The sequence below is a fragment of the Aotus nancymaae genome, unplaced genomic scaffold (genome assembly GCF_030222135.1).
Source record: "Aotus nancymaae isolate 86718 unplaced genomic scaffold, 86718_ANA_hifiasm-v0.15.2.pri h1tg000020l, whole genome shotgun sequence".
In the NCBI taxonomy this organism is placed as follows: domain Eukaryota; kingdom Metazoa; phylum Chordata; class Mammalia; order Primates; family Aotidae; genus Aotus; species Aotus nancymaae.
Genome location: NW_026988432.1, coordinates 58,469,736 through 58,480,784, shown reverse-complemented (window position 1 = coordinate 58,480,784; position 11,049 = coordinate 58,469,736). Strand labels below are relative to the sequence as shown.

The window sequence follows — 11,049 nt, the reverse complement described above, 5'->3', positions numbered from 1 at the left end:
GGGTGGGGGACTGGGTCTGGGATGGGTTTCCTCCTCATCAACAAGATCCGGGAGGAGTACCCAGACAGGATAATGAACATGTTCAGTGTGGTGCCCTCACCCAAGGTGTCAGACACAGTGGTGGAGCCCTACAATGCCACCCTCTCCATCCACCAGCTCATAGGAAACATAGATGGGACCTACTGCATCAATAACGAGGCTCTCTATGACATCTGCTTCAGAGCCTTAAAGCTGCTATGCCCACCTGTGGTGACCTGAACCACCTGGTATCTGCCACCATGAGTGGGGTCACCACCTGCCTGCACTTCCCATGCAGAAGCTGGCGGTGAACATGGTCCCATTCCCCCGCCTGCAAGTCTTCATGCCCACTTTTGCCCCACTGACCAGGAGGGCAGCCAGCAATACTGGGGCCCTGACAGTGCCCAAGCTGACCCAGCAGACGTTGGATTCCAAGAACATGATGGCAGCCTGCAGCCCTGCCATGGCCGCTACCTGACAGTGGCTGCCGTGTTCAGGGGCTGCATGTCCATGAAGGAGGTGGACAAGGTTAATGTCCAAAACAAGAACAGCAGCTACTTTGCTGAGTGGATCCCCAACAATGAGAAAATGGCTGTCTGTGACATCCTACCCCAAGAGCTAAAAATGTCCAACACCCTTATTGGCAACAGCAGGGCCATCCAGAAGCTGTTCTAGTGCATCTCGGAGCAGTTCACAGCCATGTTTCCACACAAGACCTTCCTGCACTGCTACACGAGCAAGGGCCTGGATGAGATGGAGTTTACCCAGGCCAAGAGCAACATGAATTACCTGGTGTTCAAATACCAACAGTACCAGGACACCATGGCCAAGGAGGAGGGCGAGTTCGAGGAGGAGGTGGCCTAGAGCCTGCAGTCACCGGGGAAAGCAGGGAGCGGTGTGAACTCATTATTCACTCCCAGTCTGTCCTCTGGCCTGTGCCTCTGTGTGTGCACTTGGTTTTCCCTGTCCACGTCCCCTGCTGTACACACACCATTACTGAAGCATTTTCATAGTGACAAAATTTTTTTTTGTTTGTTTATTTTCATGTGAACTTTTTTGCCCGATATACATTTTGTCTTCTATAAAATACCTGTGCCCCTACTGAATACTTCCGTGTGTGGCTGCAGATGTGTATGTATGTCATGAAGAATAATTATCTACAGATCACACATATAGATCTCAGATTTCACTGTGTTCCTGTAATCTCTTCATCTTGTAAGAATCTGAATTTTAGTCTTGGAGACAGAGGCTATCCCTTATCTTTGAAACAGAGATAGGAAATCCCGGGGCCTGAGCTGTTACACCCTAAGGTTAGTAAACTTCAATGAACATCTTATGCTGATCTTCTGAGTGGGAATGTTCCCATGTAACCAGCGGGAGGGAGGAGGTTCTCCCTTTTAGCAGCTATTTGGCAAGATGCTTTCCTCATGGGCTTGGTCTCCTTGTCCTCACCATGACCTCATAACCACATCAGTCCCAGCTCACTTCTGAGAAAGCTGGGGCTCTGAGCCCCACTGAGAATTGGTGTCTGGGATCAGGCAGCAGGGACACAGTGAAGGGGGAGGATTTTACATGCCAAGGTTGGGAGAGGCAAAGCTGGGAGTCGCAGGGGGAGAGCGAGGTTGCTGGGGATAAGATGATGCCAGAACAGCTCAGGATTGGCTTTGAGTTTCCCGCCAGAGTCAACCTGATTCTGAAGACCAAGGCGCAGCTCCAATAAACCAGACCCATCCTCACTGTTAGTCTCCTGGCACCATAAAAAGTAGGGGAGACAGGGCCCCCTGATAGAACCAAGTTAAATTTCCCAGAGCTCTAGGCATTCATTCACCCTGATCCAGAGCCTTCACACACCCAGGGAAAGAATCATTCCTACAGGTAATGGACTAAGGGCAGTAGGGCAATGAGGAAGTGCTGGAGGCATAATTCCCTGTGCACACCCGGCTATCTGAGCTCTCCCATGGTGGCTCTATGGGGCCCTCAAGAAGCCTCCATGCTCCTGCTCACACTGCTTGCCCAGCCAGGAGCCTTCCAGCTCCACCTGAGTTACACAAACTCCCAAGTGAAAACAACCCACTCCAGCCTTTTCCACAGCCTCCTGCTTGTTCCCAGGAGATCCGGTCTCTTTCTTTTGCACCCTGGGTCCCTTCACTTGTGCTTCTACTGTGGGTGGGTGGTCACAAGCTCTCTGCCCTTTAGCGTGGATCTCTCTGCTGGAGGACACAGGATGCCCTGCAAGTCAGGGACAGGTCTCATCCCTCACAGAGATGGCCATGTGGCCCAGGTTCGATGCACACCTGCAAAACTGCTATTTCTGGCTTCTATACACAATCTCTGGCTGGGCTGGTGGCTCAAGCCTGTAATCTCAGCACTTTGGAAGGCCTAAGTTGGCAGATGGCATGAGTCCAGGAGTTTGAGACCAGCCTGGGCAACATGGTGAAACACAATCTCTACAAAAAAAAAAAAAGAGAGAGAGAGAGAGAGAGAGAGAAGTCATGGTGGCTCACACCTGTAATCCCAGCAGTTTGGGAGGCTGAGGTGGTTGGATCACCTGAGGTCAGGACTTCAAGACCAGCCTGGCCAATATGGTGAAACCCTGTCTCTACTAAAAGTAGAAAAATTACCAGGTGTGATGGTATGCACCTGTAGTTTCAGCTACTCAGGAGGCTGAGGCAGAAGAATCACTTGAACCTGGGAGGTGGAGATTGCAGTGAGCTGAGATCTAAGATCCCACCACTGCACTCCAGCCTGGGTGACAGAGCAAGAATCCATCTCAAAAAAAAAAAAAAAAAAAAAAAAGACTGGGCACTGTGGCTCATGCGTGTAATCCGAGCACTTTCAGAGGCCAAGGTGGGCAGATCATGAGATCAATAGATCAAGACTCTCCTGGCCAACATGGTGAAACACTGTCACTACTAAAAATACAAAAAATTAGGTGGGCATGGTGACATGCACCTGTGGTCCCAGCTACTTGGGACGGAGAGGCAGAAGAATTGCTTGAACCTAAGAGGCAGAGGTTGCAGTCAACCAAGATGGTGCCACTGCACTACAGCCTGGCAACAGAGTGAGACTCCATCTCAAAAAATTTTTTTAAATACAAAGGAGCCAAACGTGGTGGTGCATGACTGTAGTCCCTGCTGATCCTCTGGAGGCTAAGGTGGGAAGATCACCTGAACCCTGGAGATGGAGGTTGCACTGAGCCAGGATTGCACCACTGCACTCCAGCCTGAGTGACACAGTGAGACTCTGTCCCCACAAAAAATAAAAAATCTGTCTTTATCTACAAGAGATACCTGCTGCCAAACTCATGACAAGGAAATAATGCAACCGACTGTGTACTCTCGGAAACTTGAGAGAAGTGAGCAGGATCTCAGCCGGTGTTACCCTTGTACTGCAAAGCCCTGCAGTACCATCTGTGACATTTCTTTCTATTCACTCAAAAAAGAAGAGATGAATATTTTTAAAAATTACTTTATACCGTTCGAATGAACACATCAAGTGGTACCTTTAGAGGTGATGGTAAAGGTCTCACAGGCCACATGACTAGAGGAGAGGGTGAAGTCTGAGAGGACACTCAGGTGAAGGTTGAGTGTCGGTTGAGAGAGCAGGTCAGCTGGCAGAGGTGTCAGAAGACACTCGGGTGGAGTTGTGTACGGACTCAGAAAATCATTGGCTAAAGGTGGTAGAGGTAATACAAGACACTCATGTGCAGGCGTCTGTGGTCTTGAAAACTCATCATCTGTAGAAGCTGGAAGAGGTGTCAGAAGACACTCGGGTGGAGTTGAATATGGATTCAGAAAATCATTGGCTAAAGGTGGTAGAGGTAATAGAAACTGATGTGCAGGCGTCTGTGGTCTTGAAAACTCATCATCTGTAGAAGCTGGCAGGGGTGTCAGAAGACACTCGGGTGGAGTTGTGTATAGATTCAGAAAATCATTCGCTAAAGGTGGTAGAGGTAATAGAAGACACTCATGTGTAAGTGTCTGTGGTCTCGAAAACTTATCTGTAGAAGCTGGCAGAGGTGTCTTCTCAGAAGACACTTGGATAGAGTTGCGTATAGACGAAGAAAATCATTCGATAAAGGTGGTAGAGGTAATAGAAGACACTCATGTGTAAGTGTCTGTGGTCTCGAAAACTCATCATCTGTAGAAGCTGGCTAGGGTGTAAGAAGACAGTCGGGTGGAGTTGCATATAGACTCAGAAAATCCTTCGCTAAAGGTGGTAGAGGTAATAGAAGACACTCATGCTTAAGTTTCTGTGGTCTTGAAAACTCATCATCTGTAGAAGCTGGCAGAGGTGACAGAAGACACTCGGGTGGAGCTGCGTATAGACTCAGAAAATCATTCGCTAAAGGTGGTAGAGGTAATACTAGACACTCATGTGTAAGTGTCTGTAGTCTCAAAAACTCATCATCTGTAGAAGCTGGCAGAGGTGTCAGAAGACACTCGGGTGGAGTTGCGTATAGACTCAGAAAATCATTCGCTAAAGGTGGTAGAGGTAATAGAAGACACTCATGTGTAAGTGTCTGTGGTCTCAAAAACTCATCATCTGTAGAAGCTGGCAGGGGTGTCAGAAGACACTTGGGTGGAGTTGCGTATAGACTCAGAAAATCATTCCCTAAAAGTGGTAGAGGTAATAGAAGACACTCATGTGCAGGTGTCTGTGGTCTCAAAAACTCATCATCTGTAGAAGCTGGCAGAGGTGTCAGAAGACACTCGGGTGGAGTTGCGTATAGATTCAGAAAATGATTCGCTAAAGGTGGTAGAGGTAATAGAAGACACTCATGTGTAAGTATCTGTGGTCTCAAAAAGTCATCATCTGTAGAAGCTGGCAGGTATGTAAGAAGGTACTCGGGTGGAGTTGCATATAGACTCAGAAAATCATTCGCTAAAGGTGGTAGAGGTAATAGAAGACACTCATGTGCAGGTGTCTGTGATCTTGAAAACTCATCATCTGTAGAAGCTGGCAGGGGTGTCAGAAGACACTCAGGTGGAGTTGCGTATAGAGTCAGAAAATCATTCGCTAAAGGTGGTAGAGGCAATAGAGGACACTCATGTGTAAGTGTCTGTGGTCTCGAAAACTCATCATCTGTAGAAGCTGGCATGGGTGTCAGAAGACACTCAGGTGGAGTTGCGTATAGACTCAGAAAATCATTCACTAATGGTGGTAGAGGTAATAGAAGACACTGATGTGTAAGTATCTGTGGTCTCAAAAACTCATCATCTGTAGAAGGTGGCAGGTATGTAGGAAGACACTCGGGTGGAGTTGCATATAGACTCAGAAAATCATTCGCTAAAGGTGGTAGAGGTAATAGAAAACACTCATGTGTAAGTGTCTGTGGTCTCAAAAACTCATCATCTGTAGAAGCTGGCAGAGGTGTCAGAAGACACTCGGGTGGAGTTGCGTATAGATTCAGAAAATGATTCGCTAAAGGTGGTAGAGGTAATAGAAGACACTCATGTGTAAGTGTCTGTGGTCTCAAAAAGTAATCTGTAGAACCTGGCAGAGGTGTCAGAAGACACTCGGGTGGAGTTGCGTATAGACTCAGAAAATCATTTGCTAAAGGTGGTAGAGGTAATAGAAGACACTCATGTGCAGGTGTCTGTGATCTTGAAAACTCATCATCTGTAGAAGCTGGCAGGGGTGTCAGAAGACACTCAGGTGGAGTTGCGTATAGAGTCAGAAAATCATTCGCTAAAGGTGGTAGAGGCAATAGAGGACACTCATGTGTAAGTGTCTGTGGTCTTGAAAACTCATCATCTGTAGAAGCTGGCATGGGTGTCAGAAGACACTCAGGTGGAGTTACGTATAGATTCAGAAAATCATTCACTAATGGTGGTAGAGGTAATAGAAGACACTCATGTGTAAGTATCTGTGGTCTCAAAAACTCATCATCTGTAGAAGCTGGCAGGTATGTAAGAAGACACTCGGGTGGAGTCGCATATAGACTCAGAAAATCATTCGCTAAAGGTGGTAGAGGTAATAGAAGACACTCATGTGTAAGTGTCTGTGGTCTCAAAAAGTCATCTGTAGAACCTGGCAGAGGTGTCAGAAGACACTCGGGTGGAGTTGTGTATAGACTCAGAAAATCATTTGCTAAAGGTGGTAGAGGTAATAGAAGACACTCATGTGCTGGTGTCTGTGATCTTGAAAACTCATCATGTGTAGAAGCTGGCAGGGGTGTCAGAAGACACTCAGGTGGAGTTGTGTATAGACTCAGAAAATCATTCGCTAAAGGTGGTAGAGGCAATAGAGGACACTCATGTGTAAGTGTCTGTGGTCTCGAAAACTCATCATCTGTAGAAGCTGGCAGGGGTGTCAGAAGACACTCGGGTGGAGTTGCGTATAGACTCAGAAAATCATTCGCTAAAGGTGGTAGAGGCAATAGAAGACACTCATGTGTAAGTGTCTGTGGTCTCGAAAACTCATCATCTGTAGAAGCTGGCAGCGGTGTCAGAAGACACTCGGGTGGAGTTGCGTATAGACTCAGAAAATCATTTGCTAACGGTGGTAGAGGTAATAGACACTCATGTGCAGGCGTCTGTGGTCTTGAAAACTCATCATCTGTAGAAGCTGGCAGAGGTGTCAGAAGACACTCGGGTGGAGTTGCGTATGGACTCAGAAAATCATTCGCTAAAGGTGGTATAGGCAATAGACTCTCATGTGCAGGTGTCTGTGGTCTTGAAAACTCGTCATCTGTAGAAGCTGGTAGGGGTGTCAGAAGACACTCGGGTGGAGTTGCGTATGGACTCAGAAAATCATTCACTAAAGGTGGTAGAGATAATAGACACTCATGTGCAGGCGTCTGTGGTCTTGAAAACTCATCATCTGTAGAGGCTGGCAGGGGTGTCAGAAGACACTCGGGCGGAGTTGCGTATGGACTCAGAAAATCATTCGCTAAAGGTGGTATAGGCAATAGACTCTCATGTGCAGGTGTCTGTGGTCTTGAAAACTCATCATCTGTAGAAGCTGGTAGGGGTGTCAGAAGACACTCGGGTGGAGTTGCGTATGGACTCAGAAAATCATTCACTAAAGGTGGTAGAGATAATAGACACTCATGTGCAGGCGTCTGTGGTCTTGAAAACTCATCATCTGTAGAGGCTGGCAGGGGTGTCAGAAGACACTCGGGCGGAGTTGCGTATGGACTCAGAAAATCATTCGCTAAAGGTGGTATAGGCAATAGACTCTCATGTGCAGGTGTCTGTGGTCTTGAAAACTCATCATCTGTAGAAGCTGGTAGGGGTGTCAGAAGACACTCGGGTGGAGTTGCGTATGGACTCAGAAAATCATTCACTAAAGGTGGTAGAGATAATAGACACTCATGTGCAGGCGTCTGTGGTCTTGAAAACTCATCATCTGTAGAGGCTGGCAGGGGTGTCAGAAGACACTCGGGCGGAGTTGCGTATGGACTCAGAAAATCATTCGCTTAAGTTGGTAGAGGTAATAGACACTCACGTGCAGGCGTCTGTGGTCTTGAAAACTCATCATCTGTAGAAGCTGGCAGTGGTGTCAGAAGACACTCAGGTGGAGTTGCATATAGACTCAGAAAATCATTCGCTGAAGGTGGTAGAGGTAGTAGAAGACACTCATGTGCAGGTGTCTGTGGTCTTGAAAACTCATCATCTGTAGAAGCTGGCAGGGGTGCCAGAAGACATTCGGGTGGAGTTGTGTACAGACTCAGAAAATCATTGGCTAATGGTGGTAGAGGTGCCAGAAGTCTTTTGTGTTTAGGTGTCTGTAGTCCCAGGTGACACCCAGATGGAGGATGTGGCCGGCAAGCCATCAGTGGTCTTGAAGGGTCAGCCATGAGGTAGGGTGAGTAGAGCAATCCTGAGCAATGATATTGCTGTGCTGCAGCCAAATTAACCTGTAGGCAGAAGGAAGAATTATTTTGAAATGTATGAATCTGACAGACAGAACCACCACTGCCAACACAGGCTGCACCTTATGTTGCTGCTGATAGTTTTTTGCACCTTTCCGTCCTCCAGGTTTCAAAACAGCAGCATCAGTGTCATGAAGTCACCCTCCCACTAAGTACCACTGACAGCTGGGGAGTGAAGAAGAGTCATTGGGACAAACTGTTTTCTCCACATGCCACTGCGTCTGTCTGCAAATGTAGGCAGGCTGGGGCCTGCCCCAGGGAAGACACAGTCATAGCACAGTAAGGAAGAAGCATCTGTCAGACACAGGAATGTCTCTGTCCATCCTCATTCCTCCCTCATCGCCATCACCAGAGCATGTTCTTTGCATCAGATAAACAGCAAGTAAGAGAGGTATGAAAAGCCCATTGTCCACACGTGTGTTACAGCTTCTTTTTGCAGAATGTTCTCCAGGCCTTTTATGTTCCGTCTCTGATTCTCAAAACTCTGCAAGTCAGTGTGACCACCCTGCTCCAAATCTACGAAAACAGAGGCTCCCCAAGGAAGAAGAACATGTGCCCAGGGTCACAGAGCTTGCAGGAGGCAGAGTGGAAGTCTATTCCTGCTCTGCCTGCAGGACCCTCTCATTTTCCCTCTGATTCCCTTCTTGACAAAGGCTCTTCTTCACTCTGGGGGTGCCCTCCATGAGCACAGATGGCTCTGGGAAATGTGGATTCTTGAAGATAAGCAGGGAAACTGGGAGAGGGTTTTCTGACAGAAGAATCTGACATACAGAAGTCAGTTAGGCATGGCTAGAGTATTTCTCTTAACTCCCAGGTAATACAAATTTTAAGTGCATTATGACATAAATAATACTTTTGTCCAGGGAATAATGAGGTGGGACTTCTGAAAAAAGCAAGTTTTAGCAATGTGTTTAATTTTAAGTGTACAGTTCCCATCATGTGTAATCATAGGACTCAGCAGCTGTTGAAGGTACAGAGGCCAGACGAGAACCAGCATAGCTGAGCATCATTTAAGGCCTTGGTTGGGAATTGTCACTGTGGGTAATAGGTTACATTCACTTTCACTAACTCACAATCGAGGCATTTTTTTATTACAAATACGGAGACTCTGACACTTAGAATGTTAGATCAGGGCACCGCCACATGGGGGTGAAGGCATTTTTGCACAACACAGTTACCAACAGGAATGGGAGTGTGATGAACTATGAAATTGACCTTGACGAAGAGCATTCAAAATTGCACAAAGCACATATTAATGTTGGATTAATGAGTTTTCACTTTCATCACTTCTGGGAATACAGCAGATATTTCAAATGTTGATCACCTACCTTGTAGAAAGAAACCAACAAAATCACAGCAAAATAAAAGAAAACCCCACATAATTCAGAAATAGACCCCACAACACCTTGAGTAACAGATCAGTCAGAGTTCACTGGGCCATGAGACCCATGAAAGTGGAGGTCAGTGGAATTCCTGTTATTTCCAGAAACAGAACAGTAAAAGCCCTTCGGCCCTCAGTCCCTAAGCATTTATGGCTTCTGGAGGTGCCACTCAAGATGACTAGCTGGGAATGAAGAAGCCAGAAAGCTTATGGGAAAAATTTTGCTTCTGAAAAAGTCCAGACAGAAAAGGTATCACAGAACCTACAGAGCAGAGGCCAGGCCAGGAGAGGATGATGGAGGAAAAGACTACAGTGTCCTGATACAGGCACAGTGAAAATGACCCCAGCATTTACCTTTGTCTTCTCTGTGTTTTCACTTGGGACGCAGCTGCTGTTCCTCACGGGAACCGAATGAGGTCCTGAATCTGCTAAGGGCAAGAGAAGGGAATGGGGCTAAATCTGGCTCGCATGTTCTGTGCAGAATAAGAAACCCTCCACGCCTTCTGCTGCCATCTCACCCTCTTTGCCACACTCAGGTCCCTTACCAGAGGCACAGGGTTAATTGACCAGATGCATCAGAGGACCCTGGAGCCCTCTGGGCCTGAGCCTTGAGGAAGATACTGCAGAGTCCTGGTCCAGGGGTTTTCTTAACTCTCAACAGGCTGTGGACAAGTCGGGCTCTAACCAGTTGGAAATGAGCTTTAAATCAGGGTTCCCAGTACACATCAAAGGAAATCACCCATCATGTGAGCACAGACTCCAAATTAAAATAGAAACAGCCATGGATGGGAAGAACATCTATAGGGCCAGGACAGGAGCAGCACTGCTCCTTTTCTTCAAGCTGTAGGGGCATTTAAAATCCTGCAGATTCATAGTGAATCTAACCTCCATATCTCACCAGGCATTGTCAATATTTATGAACAGAAATGAACATAAAGAGACTAACAGCCATGAGAAAAGGTAAGTGCTACAGAAATTAAATGAGGGCTGGATGTGGTGGCTCACACTTGTAATCCGAGAACTTTGGAAGGCTGAGGTGGGCAGATCACTTGAGGTCAAGAGTTAGAGACAAGCCTGACCAACATGGTGAAACTCTGCCTCTACTAAAAATACAAAAAGAAAAAATTTGCCAGGCATGGTGGCAGGCACATGTAATCCCAGCCACTTGGGAGGCTGAGGCAGAAGAACTGCTTGAACTCAGGAGGTGGAGGTTGCAGTGAGCAAAAATTGTGCCACTGCACTTCAACCTCAGTGACTGAGCAAGGTTTTCAAAACGAAAAGGAAAGAAAAGAAAAAAAGAAAGAAAGAAGAAATCAACTGGAAAGTTTTAGGGTCACACTTCAAATGTTAGAGTAAGATTACATAGAAATTTAGCTTACTAAGGGAGTTATATAGTTCACAATAAACAATTTAAATAAGCAAAAGGAATGAAGGAAGTTCCAAAAAGTACAAATAAATGCTTCTTTTCTTAAAGCAGATCTCATGTACTGTTTTATTGATCCATGAAGACATCACCTGAAAATCTCTGCTCTCATCAGCACTTACAGCTCCCATTCTAAAATGTTATCGTTGTTACTTTTCTCAAATGAAAGAAAAAACAAAGCCTTCACACTGACTCAAGATGGGAAGGGGAGCTGGCCCATTTGCCTTGTAGGCTCATCTTCACAGTTAAAACTAACCAAGGCATCAGTGGGGGGCAAAGTCCACAGTCAGTGGAGAGGTCTGAGCTCTATCATTCACACAGGACTAGCCAAGAGCCATTCAGCCAGGG

At 46.6% G+C, this 11,049-nt stretch overlaps 1 pseudogene; it reads left to right on the top strand.

Moving 5' to 3' along the window:
* LOC135276072 (tubulin beta-4B chain-like) lies at positions 1-882 on the top strand (annotated as a pseudogene).
* Positions 883-11,049: the final 10,167 nt, after the last annotated feature.